The 13,031-nt window shown below is 35.8% G+C and overlaps 14 non-coding genes across 14 annotated transcripts; all 14 read left to right on the top strand.

Moving 5' to 3' along the window:
* The first annotated feature begins 194 nt into the window (after positions 1-194).
* Positions 195-276, top strand: TRNAS-GCU (transfer RNA serine (anticodon GCU)). Its single transcript has one exon. It is a non-coding gene; the product is annotated as a tRNA-Ser (tRNA).
* Positions 277-989: 713 nt separating this feature from the next.
* On the top strand, positions 990-1,071 carry TRNAS-GCU (transfer RNA serine (anticodon GCU)). The gene has a single exon. It is a non-coding gene; the product is annotated as a tRNA-Ser (tRNA).
* Positions 1,072-2,137: 1,066 nt separating this feature from the next.
* TRNAS-GCU (transfer RNA serine (anticodon GCU)) lies at positions 2,138-2,219 on the top strand. Its single transcript has one exon. It is a non-coding gene; the product is annotated as a tRNA-Ser (tRNA).
* Positions 2,220-3,049: 830 nt separating this feature from the next.
* On the top strand, positions 3,050-3,131 carry TRNAS-GCU (transfer RNA serine (anticodon GCU)). Its single transcript has one exon. It is a non-coding gene; the product is annotated as a tRNA-Ser (tRNA).
* Positions 3,132-4,184: 1,053 nt separating this feature from the next.
* Positions 4,185-4,265, top strand: TRNAS-GCU (transfer RNA serine (anticodon GCU)). Its single transcript has one exon. It is a non-coding gene; the product is annotated as a tRNA-Ser (tRNA).
* Positions 4,266-5,889: 1,624 nt separating this feature from the next.
* Positions 5,890-5,971, top strand: TRNAS-GCU (transfer RNA serine (anticodon GCU)). Its single transcript has one exon. It is a non-coding gene; the product is annotated as a tRNA-Ser (tRNA).
* Positions 5,972-7,037: 1,066 nt separating this feature from the next.
* TRNAS-GCU (transfer RNA serine (anticodon GCU)) lies at positions 7,038-7,119 on the top strand. The gene has a single exon. It is a non-coding gene; the product is annotated as a tRNA-Ser (tRNA).
* Positions 7,120-7,949: 830 nt separating this feature from the next.
* On the top strand, positions 7,950-8,031 carry TRNAS-GCU (transfer RNA serine (anticodon GCU)). The gene has a single exon. It is a non-coding gene; the product is annotated as a tRNA-Ser (tRNA).
* A 1,066-nt stretch (positions 8,032-9,097) lies between these two features.
* On the top strand, positions 9,098-9,179 carry TRNAS-GCU (transfer RNA serine (anticodon GCU)). The gene has a single exon. It is a non-coding gene; the product is annotated as a tRNA-Ser (tRNA).
* A 477-nt stretch (positions 9,180-9,656) lies between these two features.
* On the top strand, positions 9,657-9,738 carry TRNAS-GCU (transfer RNA serine (anticodon GCU)). The gene has a single exon. It is a non-coding gene; the product is annotated as a tRNA-Ser (tRNA).
* An 817-nt stretch (positions 9,739-10,555) lies between these two features.
* Positions 10,556-10,637, top strand: TRNAS-GCU (transfer RNA serine (anticodon GCU)). Its single transcript has one exon. It is a non-coding gene; the product is annotated as a tRNA-Ser (tRNA).
* Positions 10,638-11,114: 477 nt separating this feature from the next.
* TRNAS-GCU (transfer RNA serine (anticodon GCU)) lies at positions 11,115-11,196 on the top strand. Its single transcript has one exon. It is a non-coding gene; the product is annotated as a tRNA-Ser (tRNA).
* A 515-nt stretch (positions 11,197-11,711) lies between these two features.
* TRNAS-GCU (transfer RNA serine (anticodon GCU)) lies at positions 11,712-11,793 on the top strand. Its single transcript has one exon. It is a non-coding gene; the product is annotated as a tRNA-Ser (tRNA).
* Positions 11,794-12,610: 817 nt separating this feature from the next.
* On the top strand, positions 12,611-12,692 carry TRNAS-GCU (transfer RNA serine (anticodon GCU)). The gene has a single exon. It is a non-coding gene; the product is annotated as a tRNA-Ser (tRNA).
* The last annotated feature ends 339 nt before the right edge of the window (positions 12,693-13,031 follow it).

Here is a 13,031-nt window from a genome sequence, read left to right as displayed (position 1 = left end):
TTGGATCTGAAAGGGTTTTCATTTTACAAAATCTTTTATTATTAAGTAAATAAAGTCTAGAACATTCTCTAGGTATTTGTTAAACTTATATGGGCTGCTGATAGGTAAGACAATACAATCCACAGAGGTTTAAATTATTGACTTTTAAATGCCACAAGTGGTGTCGGATTGCTGGGTGCATTGTCAACATGGAGGACGAGGTGGCCGAGTGGTTAAGGCGATGGACTGCTAATCCATTGTGCTCTGCACGCATGGGTTCAAATCCCATCCTCGTCGGTTTAATTTACGTTGTCTGGACATGCTACTTTTGCGAAGAATGCTTGAAGCCAACACTTGAAGCTTACACATCACTGTAAAAAAATACTTTAAATTAAGAAATCTATTTTAAGATCAGAAAAAGATGCTGATTGAAGCTAAAACAAAAATATCAAGATATAAACCAGTAAAGTCAAGATTATGAACAAGATGCCATTTGAAGACAACACAAAAATTTCAAGAATATACCAGTCAAATCAGGAATTCTACTTCCTGGACATGCTACTTTTGCGCAGAATGCTTGAAGCCAACACTTGAAGCTTACACATCACTGTAAAAAAATACTATAAATTAAGAAATCTTTTTCAAGATCAGAAAAAGATAACGATTGAAGCTTAAACAAAAATAATAAGATATAAACCAGTAAAGTCAAGATTATGAACAAGATGCCATTTGAAGACAACACAAAAATTTCAAGAATATACCAGTCAAATCAGGAATTCTACTTCAAGATCATGAACAAAATACTCAGTCTTACAATTGGATCTGAAAGGGTTTTCATTTTACAAAATCATTTATTATTAAGTAAATAAAGTCTAGAACATTCTCTAGGTATTTGTTAAACTTATATGGGCTGCTGATAGTTTAGACAATACAATCCACAGAGGTTTAAATTATTGACTTTTAAATGCCACAAGTGGTGTCGGATTGCTGGGGGCATTGTCAACATGGAGGACGAGGTGGCCGAGTGGTTAAGGCGATGGACTGCTAATCCATTGTGCTCTGCACGCATGGGTTCAAATCCCATCCTCGTCGGTTCGATATCTTTTTGGAGCTGATATTTTTGTCAAGATCTTAAATTCTTGTCAATCATGTTATAAAGTCTTTCTTTAAATAACAGACATGCACAGCACACTTTTAGTGTAACTCTAGCATTGCTTTTACAGTAGTAGTCGTGCTATTGGCCAGATGTGACTTGCCATCAAGCCTTTGATAGTGATGAGAACACAGTCCAAATGCTAGAAATAGTTGACTTTAAAGTAGGAAAAGTGGTGTCAGAAAGCCGGGATTGGGAGATAGCAGAAAGACGAGCTGGCCGAGATGGTTAAGGTTATGAACTGCTAATCCATTATGCTCAGCACGCATGGGTTCAAATCCCATCCTCGTCGGTTTAATTTACGTTGTCTGGACATGCTACTTTTGCGAAGAATGCTTGAAGCCAACACTTGAAGCTTACACATCACTGTAAAAAAATACTTTAAATTAAGAAATCTATTTCAAGATCAGAAAAAGATGCCGATTGAAGCTTAAACAAAAATATCAAGATATAAACCAGTAAAGTCAAGATTATGAACAAGATGCCATTTGAAGACAACACAAAAATTTCAAGAATATACCAGTCAAATCAGGAATTCTACTTCCTGGACATGCTACTTTTGCGCAGAATGCTTGAAGCCAACACTTGAAGCTTACACATCACTGTAAAAAAATACTATAAATTAAGAAATCTTTTTCAAGATCAGAAAAAGATAACGATTGAAGCTTAAACAAAAATAATAAGATATAAACCAGTAAAGTCAAGATTATGAACAAGATGCCATTTGAAGACAACACAAAAATTTCAAGAATATACCAGTCAAATCAAGAATTCTACTTCAAGATCATGAACAAAATACTCAGTCTTACAATTGGATCTGAAAGGGTTTTCATTTTACAAAATCATTTATTATTAAGTAAATAAAGTCTAGAACATTCTCTAGGTATTTGTTAAACTTATATGGGCTGCTGATAGTTTAGACAATACAATCCACAGAGGTTTAAATTATTGACTTTTAAATGCCACAAGTGGTGTCGGATTGCTGGGGGCATTGTCAACATGGAGGACGAGGTGGCCGAGTGGTTAAGGCGATGGACTGCTAATCCATTGTGCTCTGCACGCATGGGTTCAAATCCCATCCTCGTCGGTTCGATATCTTTTTGGAGCTGATATTTTTGTCAAGATCTTAAATTCTTGTCAATCATGTTATAAAGTCTTTCTTTAAATAACAGACATGCACAGCACACTTTTAGTGTAACTCTAGCATTGCATTTACAGTAGCAGTCGTGCTATTGGCCAGATGTGACTTGCCATCAAGCCTTTGATAGTGATGAGAACACAGTCCAAATGCTAGAAATAGTTGACTTTAAAGTAGGAAAAGTGGTGTCAGAAAGCCGGGATTGGGAGATAGCAGAAAGACGAGCTGGCCGAGATGGTTAAGGTTATGGACTGCTAATCCATTATGCTCAGCACGCATGGGTTCAAATCTCATCCTCGTCGGTTTAATTTACGTTGTCTGGACATGCTACTTTTGCGAAGAATTCTTGAAGCCAACACTTGAAGCTTACACATCACTGTAAAAAAATACTTTAAATTAAGAAATCTATTTCAAGATCAGAAAAAGATGCCGATTGAAGCTTAAACAAAAATATCAAGATATAAACCAGTAAAGTCAAGATTATGAACAAGATGCCATTTGAAGACAACACAAAAATTTCAAGAATATACCAGTCAAATCAGGAATTCTACTTCAAGATCATGAACAAAATACTCTGTCTTACAATTGGATCTGAAAGGGTTTTCATTTTACAAAATCATTTATTATTAAGTAAATAAAGTCTAGAACATTCTCTAGGTATTTTTTAAACTTATATGGGCTGCTGATAGTTTAGACAATACAATCCACAGAGGTTTAAATTATTGACTTTTAAATGCCACAAGTGGTGTCGGATTGCTGGGTGCATTGTCAACATGGAGGACGAGGTGGCCGAGTGGTTAAGGCGATGGACTGCTAATCCATTGTGCTCTGCACGCATGGGTTCAAATCCCATCCTCGTCGGCTTGATATCTTTTTGGAGCTGATATTTTTGTCAAGATCTTAAATTCCTGTCAATCATGTTATAAAGTCTTTCTTTAAATAACAGACATGCACAGCACACTTTTAGTGTAACTCTAGCATTGCTTTTACAGTAGCAGTCGTGCTATTGGCCAGATGTGACTTGCCATCAAGCCTTTGATAGTGATGAGAACACAGTCCAAATGCTAGAAATAGTTGACTTTAAAGTAGGAAAAGTGGTGTCAGAAAGCCGGGATTGGGAGATAGCAGAAAGACGAGCTGGCCGAGATGGTTAAGGTTATGGACTGCTAATCCATTATGCTCAGCACGCATGGGTTCAAATCCCATCCTCGTCGGTTTAATCTACGTTGTCTGGACATGCTACTTTTGCGAAGAATGCTTGAAGCTTACACATCACTGTAAAAAAATACTTTAAATTAAGAAATCTATTTCAAGATCAGAAAAAGATGCTGATTGAAGCTTAAACAAAAATATCAAGATATAAACCAGTAAAGTCAAGATTATGAACAAGATGCCATTTAAAGACAACACAAAAATTTCAAGAATATACCAGTCAAATCAGGAATTCTACTTCCTGGACATGCTACTTTTGCGCAGAATGCTTGAAGCCAACACTTGAAGCTTACACATCACTGTAAAAAAATACTATAAATTAAGAAATCTTTTTCAAGATCAGAAAAAGATAACGATTGAAGCTTAAACAAAAATAATAAGATATAAACCAGTAAAGTCAAGATTATGAACAAGATGCCATTTGAAGACAACACAAAAATTTCAAGAATATACCAGTCAAATCAGGAATTCTACTTCTAGATAATGAACAAAATACTCAGTCTTACAATTGGATCTGAAAGGGTTTTCATTTTACAAAATCATTTATTATTAAGTAAATAAAGTCTAGAACATTCTCTAGGTATTTGTTAAACTTATATGGGCTGCTGATAGTTAAGACAATACAATCCACAGAGGTTTAAATTATTGACTTTTAAATGCCAAAAGTGGTGTCGGATTGCTGGGTGCATTGTCAACATGGAGGACGAGGTGGCCGAGTGGTTAGGCGATGGACTGCTAATCCATTGTGCTCTGCACGCATGGGTTCAAATGCCATCCTCGTCGGTTTAATTAACGTTGTCTGGACATGCTACTTTTGCGAAGAATGCTTGAAGCCAACACTTGAAGCTTACACATCACTGTAAAAAAATACTTTAAATTAAGAAATCTATTTCAAGATCAGAAAAAGATGCCGATTGAAGCTTAAACAAAAATATCAAGATATAAACCAGTAAAGTCAAGATTATGAACAAGATGACATTTGAAGACAACACAAAAATTTCAAGAATATACCAGTCAAATCAGGAATTCTACTTCCTGGACATGCTACTTTTGCGAAGAATGCTTGAAGCCAACACTTGAAGCTTACACATCACTGTAAAAAAATACTATAAATTAAGAAATCTTTTTCAAGATCAGAAAAAGATAACGATTGAAGCTTAAACAAAAATAACAAGATATAAACCAGTAAAGTCAAGATTATGAACAAGATACCATTTGAAGACAACACAAAAATTTCAAGAATATACCAGTCAAATCAGGAATTCTACTTCAAGATCATGAACAAAATACTCTGTCTTACAATTGGATCTGAAAGTGTTTTCATTTTACAAAATCATTTATTATTAAGTAAATAAAGTCTAGAACATTCTCTAGGTATTTGTTAAACTTATATGGGCTGCTGATAGTTTAGACAATACAATCCACAGAGGTTTAAATTATTGACTTTTAAATGCCACAAGTGGTGTCGGATTGCTGGGTGCATTGTCAACATGGAGGACGAGGTGGCCGAGTGTTTAAGGCGATGGACTGCTAACCATTGTGCTCTGCACGCATGGGTTCAAATCCCATCCTCGTCGGCTTGATATCTTTTTGGAGCTGATATTTTTGTCAAGATCTTAAATTCCTGTCAATCATGTTATAAAGTCTTTCTTTAAATAACAGACATGCACAGCACACTTTTAGTGTAACTCTAGCATTGCTTTTACAGTAGCAGTCGTGCTATTGGCCAGATTTGACTTGCCATCAAGCCTTTGATAGTGATGAGAACACAGTCCAAATGCTAGAAATAGTTGACTTTAAAGTAGGAAAAGTGGTGTCAGAAAGCCGGGATTGGGAAATAGCAGATAGACGAGCTGGCCGAGATGGTTAAGGTTATGGACTGCTAATCCATTATGCTCAGCACGCATGGGTTCAAATCCCATCCTCGTCGGTTTAATTTACGTTGTCTGGACATGCTACTTTTGCGAAGAATGCTTGAAGCCAACACTTGAAGCTTACACATCACTGTAAAAAAATACTTTAAATTAAGAAATCAATTTCAAGATCAGAAAAAGATGCCGATTGAAGCTTAAACAAAAATATCAAGATATAAACCAGTAAAGTCAAGATTATGAACAAGATGCCATTTGAAGACAACACAAACATTTCAAGAATATACCAGTCAAATCAGGAATTCTACTTCAAGATCATGAACATAATACTCAGTCTTACAATTGGATCTGAAAGTGTTTTCATTTTACAAAATCTTTTATTATTAAGTAAATAAAGTCTAGAACATTCTCTAGGTATTTGTTAAACTTATATGGGCTGCTGATAGTTAAGACAATACAATCCACAGAGGTTTAAATTATTGACTTTTAAATGCCACAAGTGGTGTCGGATTGCTGGGTGCATTGTCAACATGGAGGACGAGGTGGCCGAGTGGTTAAGGCGATGGACTGCTAATCCATTGTGCTCTGCACGCATGGGTTCAAATCCCATCCTCGTCGGCTTGATATCTTTTTGGAGCTGATATTTTTGTCAAGATCTTAAATTCTTGTCAATCATGTTATAAAGTCTTTCTTTAAATAACAGACATGCACAGCACACTTTTAGTGTAACTCTAGCATTGCTTTTACAGTAGCAGTCGTGCTATTGGCCAGATTTGACTTGCCATCAAGCCTTTGATAGTGATGAGAACACAGTCCAAATGCTAGAAATAGTTGACTTTAAAGTAGGAAAAGTGGTGTCAGAAAGCCGGGATTGGGAGATAGCAGAAAGACGAGCTGGCCGAGATGGTTAAGGTTATGGACTGCTAATCCATTATGCTCAGCACGCATGGGTTCAAATCCCATCCTCGGCGGTTTAATTTACGTTGTCTGGACATGCTACTTTTGCGAAGAATGCTTGAAGCCAACACTTGAAGCTTACACATCACTGTAAAAAAATACTTTAAATTAAGAAATCTATTTCAAGATCAGAAAAAGATGCCGATTGAAGCTTAAACAAAAATATCAAGATATAAACCAGTAAAGTCAAGATTATGAACAAGATGACATTTGAAGACAACACAAAAATTTCAAGAATATACCAGTCAAATCAGGAATTCTACTTCCTGGACATGCTACTTTTGCGAAGAATGCTTGAAGCCAACACTTGAAGCTTACACATCACTGTAAAAAAATACTATTAATTAAGAAATCTTTTTCAAGATCAGAAAAAGATAACGATTGAAGCTTAAACAAAAATAACAAGATATAAACCAGTAAAGTCAAGATTATGAACAAGATGCCATTTGAAGACAACACAAAAATTTCAAGAATATACCAGTCAAATCAGGAATTCTACTTCAAGATCATGAACAAAATACTCTGTCTTACAATTGGATCTGAAAGTGTTTTCATTTTACAAAATCATTTATTATTAAGTAAATAAAGTCTAGAACATTCTCTAGGTATTTGTTAAACTTATATGGGCTGCTGATAGTTTAGACAATACAATCCACAGAGGTTTAAATTATTGACTTTTAAATGCCACAAGTGGTGTCGGATTGCTGGGTGCATTGTCAACATGGAGGACGAGGTGGCCGAGTGTTTAAGGCGATGGACTGCTAATCCATTGTGCTCTGCACGCATGGGTTCAAATCCCATCCTCGTCGGCTTGATATCTTTTTGGAGCTGATGTTTTTGTCAAGATCTTAAATTCCTGTCAATCATGTTATAAAGTCTTTCTTTAAATAACAGACATGCACAGCACACTTTTAGTGTAACTCTAGCATTGCTTTTACAGTAGCAGTCGTGCTATTGGCCAGATTTGACTTGCCATCAAGCCTTTGATAGTGATGAGAACACAGTCCAAATGCTAGAAATAGTTGACTTTAAAGTAGGAAAAGTGGTGTCAGAAAGCCGGGATTGGGAGATAGCAGATAGACGAGCTGGCCGAGATGGTTAAGGTTATGGACTGCTAATCCATTATGCTCAGCACGCATGGGTTCAAATCCCATCCTCGTCGGTTTAATTTACGTTGTCTGGACATGCTACTTTTGCGAAGAATGCTTGAAGCCAACACTTGAAGCTTACACATCACTGTAAAAAAATACTTTAAATTAAGAAATCTATTTCAAGATCAGAAAAAGATGCCGATTGAAGCTTAAACAAAAATATCAAGATATAAACCAGTAAAGTCAAGATTATGAACAAGATGCCATTTGAAGACAACACAAACATTTCAAGAATATACCAGTCAAATCAGGAATTCTACTTCAAGATCATGAACATAATACTCAGTCTTACAATTGGATCTGAAAGTGTTTTCATTTTACAAAATCTTTTATTATTAAGTAAATAAAGTCTAGAACATTCTCTAGGTATTTGTTAAACTTATATGGGCTGCTGATAGTTAAGACAATACAATCCACAGAGGTTTAAATTATTGACTTTTAAATGCCACAAGTGGTGTCGGATTGCTGGGTGCATTGTCAACATGGAGGACGAGGTGGCCTAGTGGTTAAGGCGATGGACTGCTAATCCATTGTGCTCTGCACGCATGGGTTCAAATCCCATCCTCGTCGGCTTGATATCTTTTTGGAGCTGATATTTTTGTCAAGATCTTAAATTCTTGTCAATCATGTTATAAAGTCTTTCTTTAAATAACAGACATGCACAGCACACTTTTAGTGTAACTCTAGCATTGCTTTTACAGTAGCAGTCGTGCTATTGGCCAGATTTGACTTGCCATCAAGCCTTTGATAGTGATGAGAACACAGTCCAAATGCTAGAAATAGTTGACTTTAAAGTAGGAAAAGTGGTGTCAGAAAGCCGGGATTGGGAGATAGCAGAAAGACGAGCTGGCCGAGATGGTTAAGGTTATGGACTGCTAATCCATTATGCTCAGCACGCATGGGTTCAAATCCCATCCTCGGCGGTTTAATTTACGTTGTCTGGACATGCTACTTTTGCGAAGAATGCTTGAAGCCAACACTTGAAGCTTACACATCACTGTAAAAAAATACTTTAAATTAAGAAATCTATTTTAAGATCAGAAAAAGATGCTGATTGAAGCTTAAACAAAAATATCAAGATATAAACCAGTAAAGTCAAGATTATGAACAAGATGCCATTTGAAGACAACACAAAAATTTCAAGAATATACCAGTCAAATCAGGAATTCTACTTCCTGGACATGCTACTTTTGCGAAGAATGCTTGAAGCCAACACTTGAAGCTTACACATCACTGTAAAAAAATACTATAAATTAAGAAATCTTTTTCAAGATCAGAAAAAGATAACGATTGAAGCTTAAACAAAAATAACAATATATAAACCAGTAAAGTCAAGATTATGAACAAGATGCCATTTGAAGACAACACAAAAATTTCAAGAATATACCAGTCAAATCAGGAATTCTACTTCAAGATCATGAACAAAATACTCTGTCTTACAATTGGATCTGAAAGGGTTTTCATTTTACAAAATCTTTTATTATTAAGTAAATAAAGTCTAGAACATTCTCTAGGTATTTGTTAAACTTATATGGGCTGCTGATAGTTAAGACAATACAATCCACAGATGTTTAAATTATTGACTTTTAAATGCCACAAGTGGTGTCGGATTGCTGGGTGCATTGTCAACATGGAGGACGAGGTGGCCGAGTGGTTAAGGCGATGGACTGCTAATCCATTGTGCTCTGCATGCATGGGTTCAAATCCCATCCTCGTCGGTTTAATATACGTTGTCTGGGCATGCTACTTTTGCGAAGAATGCTTGAAGCCAACACTTGAAGCTTACACATCACTGTAAAAAAATACTTTAAATTAAGAAATCTATTTCAAGATCAGAAAAAGATGCCGATTGAAGCTTAAACAAAAATATCAAGATATAAACCAGTAAAGTCAAGATTATGAACAAGATGCCATTTGAAGACAACACAAACATTTCAAGAATATACCAGTCAAATCAGGAATTCTACTTCAAGATCATGAACATAATACTCATTCTTACAATTGGATCTGAAAGGGTTTTCATTTTACAAAATCATTTATTATTAAGTAAATAAAGTCTAGAACATTCTCTAGGTATTTTTTAAACTTATATGGACTGCTGATAGTTTAGACAATACAATCCACAGAGGTTTAAATTATTGACTTTAAAATGCCACAAGTGGTGTCGGATTGCTGGGTGCATTGTCAACATGGAGGACGAGGTGGCCGAGTGGTTAAGGCGATGGACTGCTAATCCATTGTGCTCTGCACGCATGGGTTCAAATCCCATCCTCGTCGGCTTGATATCTTTTTGGAGCTGATATTTTTGTCAAGATCTTAAATTCCTGTCAATCATGTTATAAAGTCTTTCTTTAAATAACAGACATGCACAGCACACTTTTAGTGTAACTCTAGCATTGCTTTTACAGTAGCAGTCGTGCTATTGGCCAGATGTGACTTGCCATCAAGCCTTTGATAGTGATGAGAACACAGTCCAAATGCTAGAAATAGTTGACTTTAAAGTAGGAAAAGTGGTGTCAGAAAGCCGGGATTGGGAGATAGCAGAAAGACGAGCTGGCCGAGATGGTTAAGGTTATGGACTGCTAATCCATTATGCTCAGCACGCATGGGTTCAAATCCCATCCTCGTCGGTTTAATCTACGTTGTCTGGACATGCTACTTTTGCGAAGAATGCTTGAAGCTTACACATCACTGTAAAAAAATACTTTAAATTAAGAAATCTATTTAAAGATCAGAAAAAGATGCTGATTGAAGCTTAAACAAAAATATCAAGATATAAACCAGTAAAGTCAAGATTATGAACAAGATGCCATTTGAAGACAACACAAAAATTTCAAGAATATACCAGTCAAATCAGGAATTCTACTTCAAGATCATGAACAAAATACTCTGTCTTACAATTGGATCTGAAAGGGTTTTCATTTTACAAAATCTTTTATTATTAAGTAAATAAAGTCTAGAACATTCTCTAGGTATTTGTTAAACTTATATGGGCTGCTGATAGGTAAGACAATACAATCCACAGAGGTTTAAATTATTGACTTTTAAATGCCACAAGTGGTGTCGGATTGCTGGGTGCATTGTCAACATGGAGGACGAGGTGGCCGAGTGGTTAAGGCGATGGACTGCTAATCCATTGTGCTCTGCACGCATGGGTTCAAATCCCATCCTCGTCGGTTTAATTTACGTTGTCTGGACATGCTACTTTTGCGAAGAATGCTTGAAGCCAACACTTGAAGCTTACACATCACTGTAAAAAAATACTTTAAATTAAGAAATCTATTTTAAGATCAGAAAAAGATGCTGATTGAAGCTTAAACAAAAATATCAAGATATAAACCAGTAAAGTCAAGATTATGAACAAGATGCCATTTGAAGACAACACAAAAATTTCAGGAATATACCAGTCAAATCAGGAATTCTACTTCAAGATCATGAACAAAATACTCTGTCTTACAATTGGATCTGAAAGGGTTTTCATTTTACAAAATCTTTTATTATTAAGTAAATAAAGTCTAGAACATTCTCTAGGTATTTGTTAAACTTATATGGGCTGCTGATAGTTAAGACAATACAATCCACAGATGTTTAAATTATTGACTTTTAAATGCCACAAGTGGTGTCGGATTGCTGGGTGCATTGTCAACATGGAGGACGAGGTGGCCGAGTGGTTAAGGCGATGGACTGCTAATCCATTGTGCTCTGCATGCATGGGTTCAAATCCCATCCTCGTCGGTTTAATATACGTTGGCTGGGCATGCTACTTTTGCGAAGAATGCTTGAAGCCAACACTTGAAGCTCATCACTTTTGCGAAGAATGCTTGAAGCCAACACTTGAAGATCATCACTGTAAAAAAATACTTTAAATTAAGAAATCTATTTCAAGATCAGAAAAAGATGCCGATTGAAGCTTAAACAAAAATATCAAGATATAAACCAGTAAAGTCAAGATTATGAACAAGATGCCATTTGAAGACAACACAAACATTTCAAGAATATACCAGTCAAATCAGGAATTCTACTTCAAGATCATGAACATAATACTCATTCTTACAATTGGATCTGAAAGGGTTTTCATTTTACAAAATCATTTATTATTAAGTAAATAAAGTCTAGAACATTCTCTAGGTATTTTTTAAACTTATATGGACTGCTGATAGTTTAGACAATACAATCCACAGAGGTTTAAATTATTGACTTTTAAATGCCACAAGTGGGGTCGGATTGCTGGGTGCATTGTCAACATGGAGGACGAGGTGGCCGAGTGGTTAAGGCGATGGACTGCTAATCCATTGTGCTCTGCACGCATGGGTTCAAATCCCATCCTCGTCGGCTTGATATCTTTTTGGAGCTGATATTTTTGTCAAGATCTTAAATTCCTGTCAATCATGTTATAAAGTCTTTCTTTAAATAACAGACATGCACAGCACACTTTTAGTGTAACTCTAGCATTGCTTTTACAGTAGCAGTCGTGCTATTGGCCAGATGTGACTTGCCATCAAGCCTTTGATAGTGATGAGAACACAGTCCAAATGCTAGAAATAGTTGACTTTAAAGTAGGAAAAGTGGTGTCAGAAAGCCGGGATTGGGAGATAGCAGAAAGACGAGCTGGCCGAGATGGTTAAGGTTATGGACTGCTAATCCATTATGCTCAGCACGCATGGGTTCAAATCCCATCCTCGTCAGTTTAATCTACGTTGTCTGGACATGCTACTTTTGCGAAGAATGCTTGAAGCTTACACATCACTGTAAAAAAATACTTTAAATTAAGAAATCTATTTTAAGATCAGAAAAAGATGCTGATTGAAGCTTAAACAAAAATATCAAGATATAAACCAGTAAAGTCAAGATTATGAACAAGATGCCATTTGAAGACAACACAAAAATTTCAAGAATATACCAGTCAAATCAGGAATTCTACTTCAAGATCATGAACAAAATACTCTGTCTTACAATTGGATCTGAAAGGGTTTTCATTTTACAAAATCTTTTATTATTAAGTAAATAAAGTCTAGAACATTCTCTAGGTATTTGTTAAACTTATATGGGCTGCTGATAGGTAAGACAATACAATCCACAGAGGTTTAAATTATTGACTTTTAAATGCCACAAGTGGTGTCGGATTGCTGGGTGCATTGTCAACATGGAGGACGAGGTGGCCGAGTGGTTAAGGCGATGGACTGCTAATCCATTGTGCTCTGCACGCATGGGTTCAAATCCCATCCTCGTCGGTTTAATTTACGTTGTCTGGACATGCTACTTTTGCGAAGAATGCTTGAAGCCAACACTTGAAGCTTACACATCACTGTAAAAAAATACTTTAAATTAAGAAATCTATTTTAAGATCAGAAAAAGATGCTGATTGAAGCTAAAACAAAAATATCAAGATATAAACCATTAAAGTCAAGATTATGAACAAGATGCCATTTGAAGACAACACAAAAATTTCAAGAATATACCAGTCAAATCAGGAATTCTACTTCAAGATCATGAACAAAATACTCTGTCTTACAATTGGATCTGAAAGGGTTTTCATTTTACAAAATCTTTTATTATTAAGTAAATAAAGT

The sequence above is a fragment of the Crinia signifera genome, chromosome 11 (genome assembly GCF_055691185.1).
Source record: "Crinia signifera chromosome 11, ASM5569118v1, whole genome shotgun sequence".
NCBI classification, from domain to species: domain Eukaryota; kingdom Metazoa; phylum Chordata; class Amphibia; order Anura; family Myobatrachidae; genus Crinia; species Crinia signifera.
This window is presented reverse-complemented; position numbering and strand designations above follow the sequence as displayed.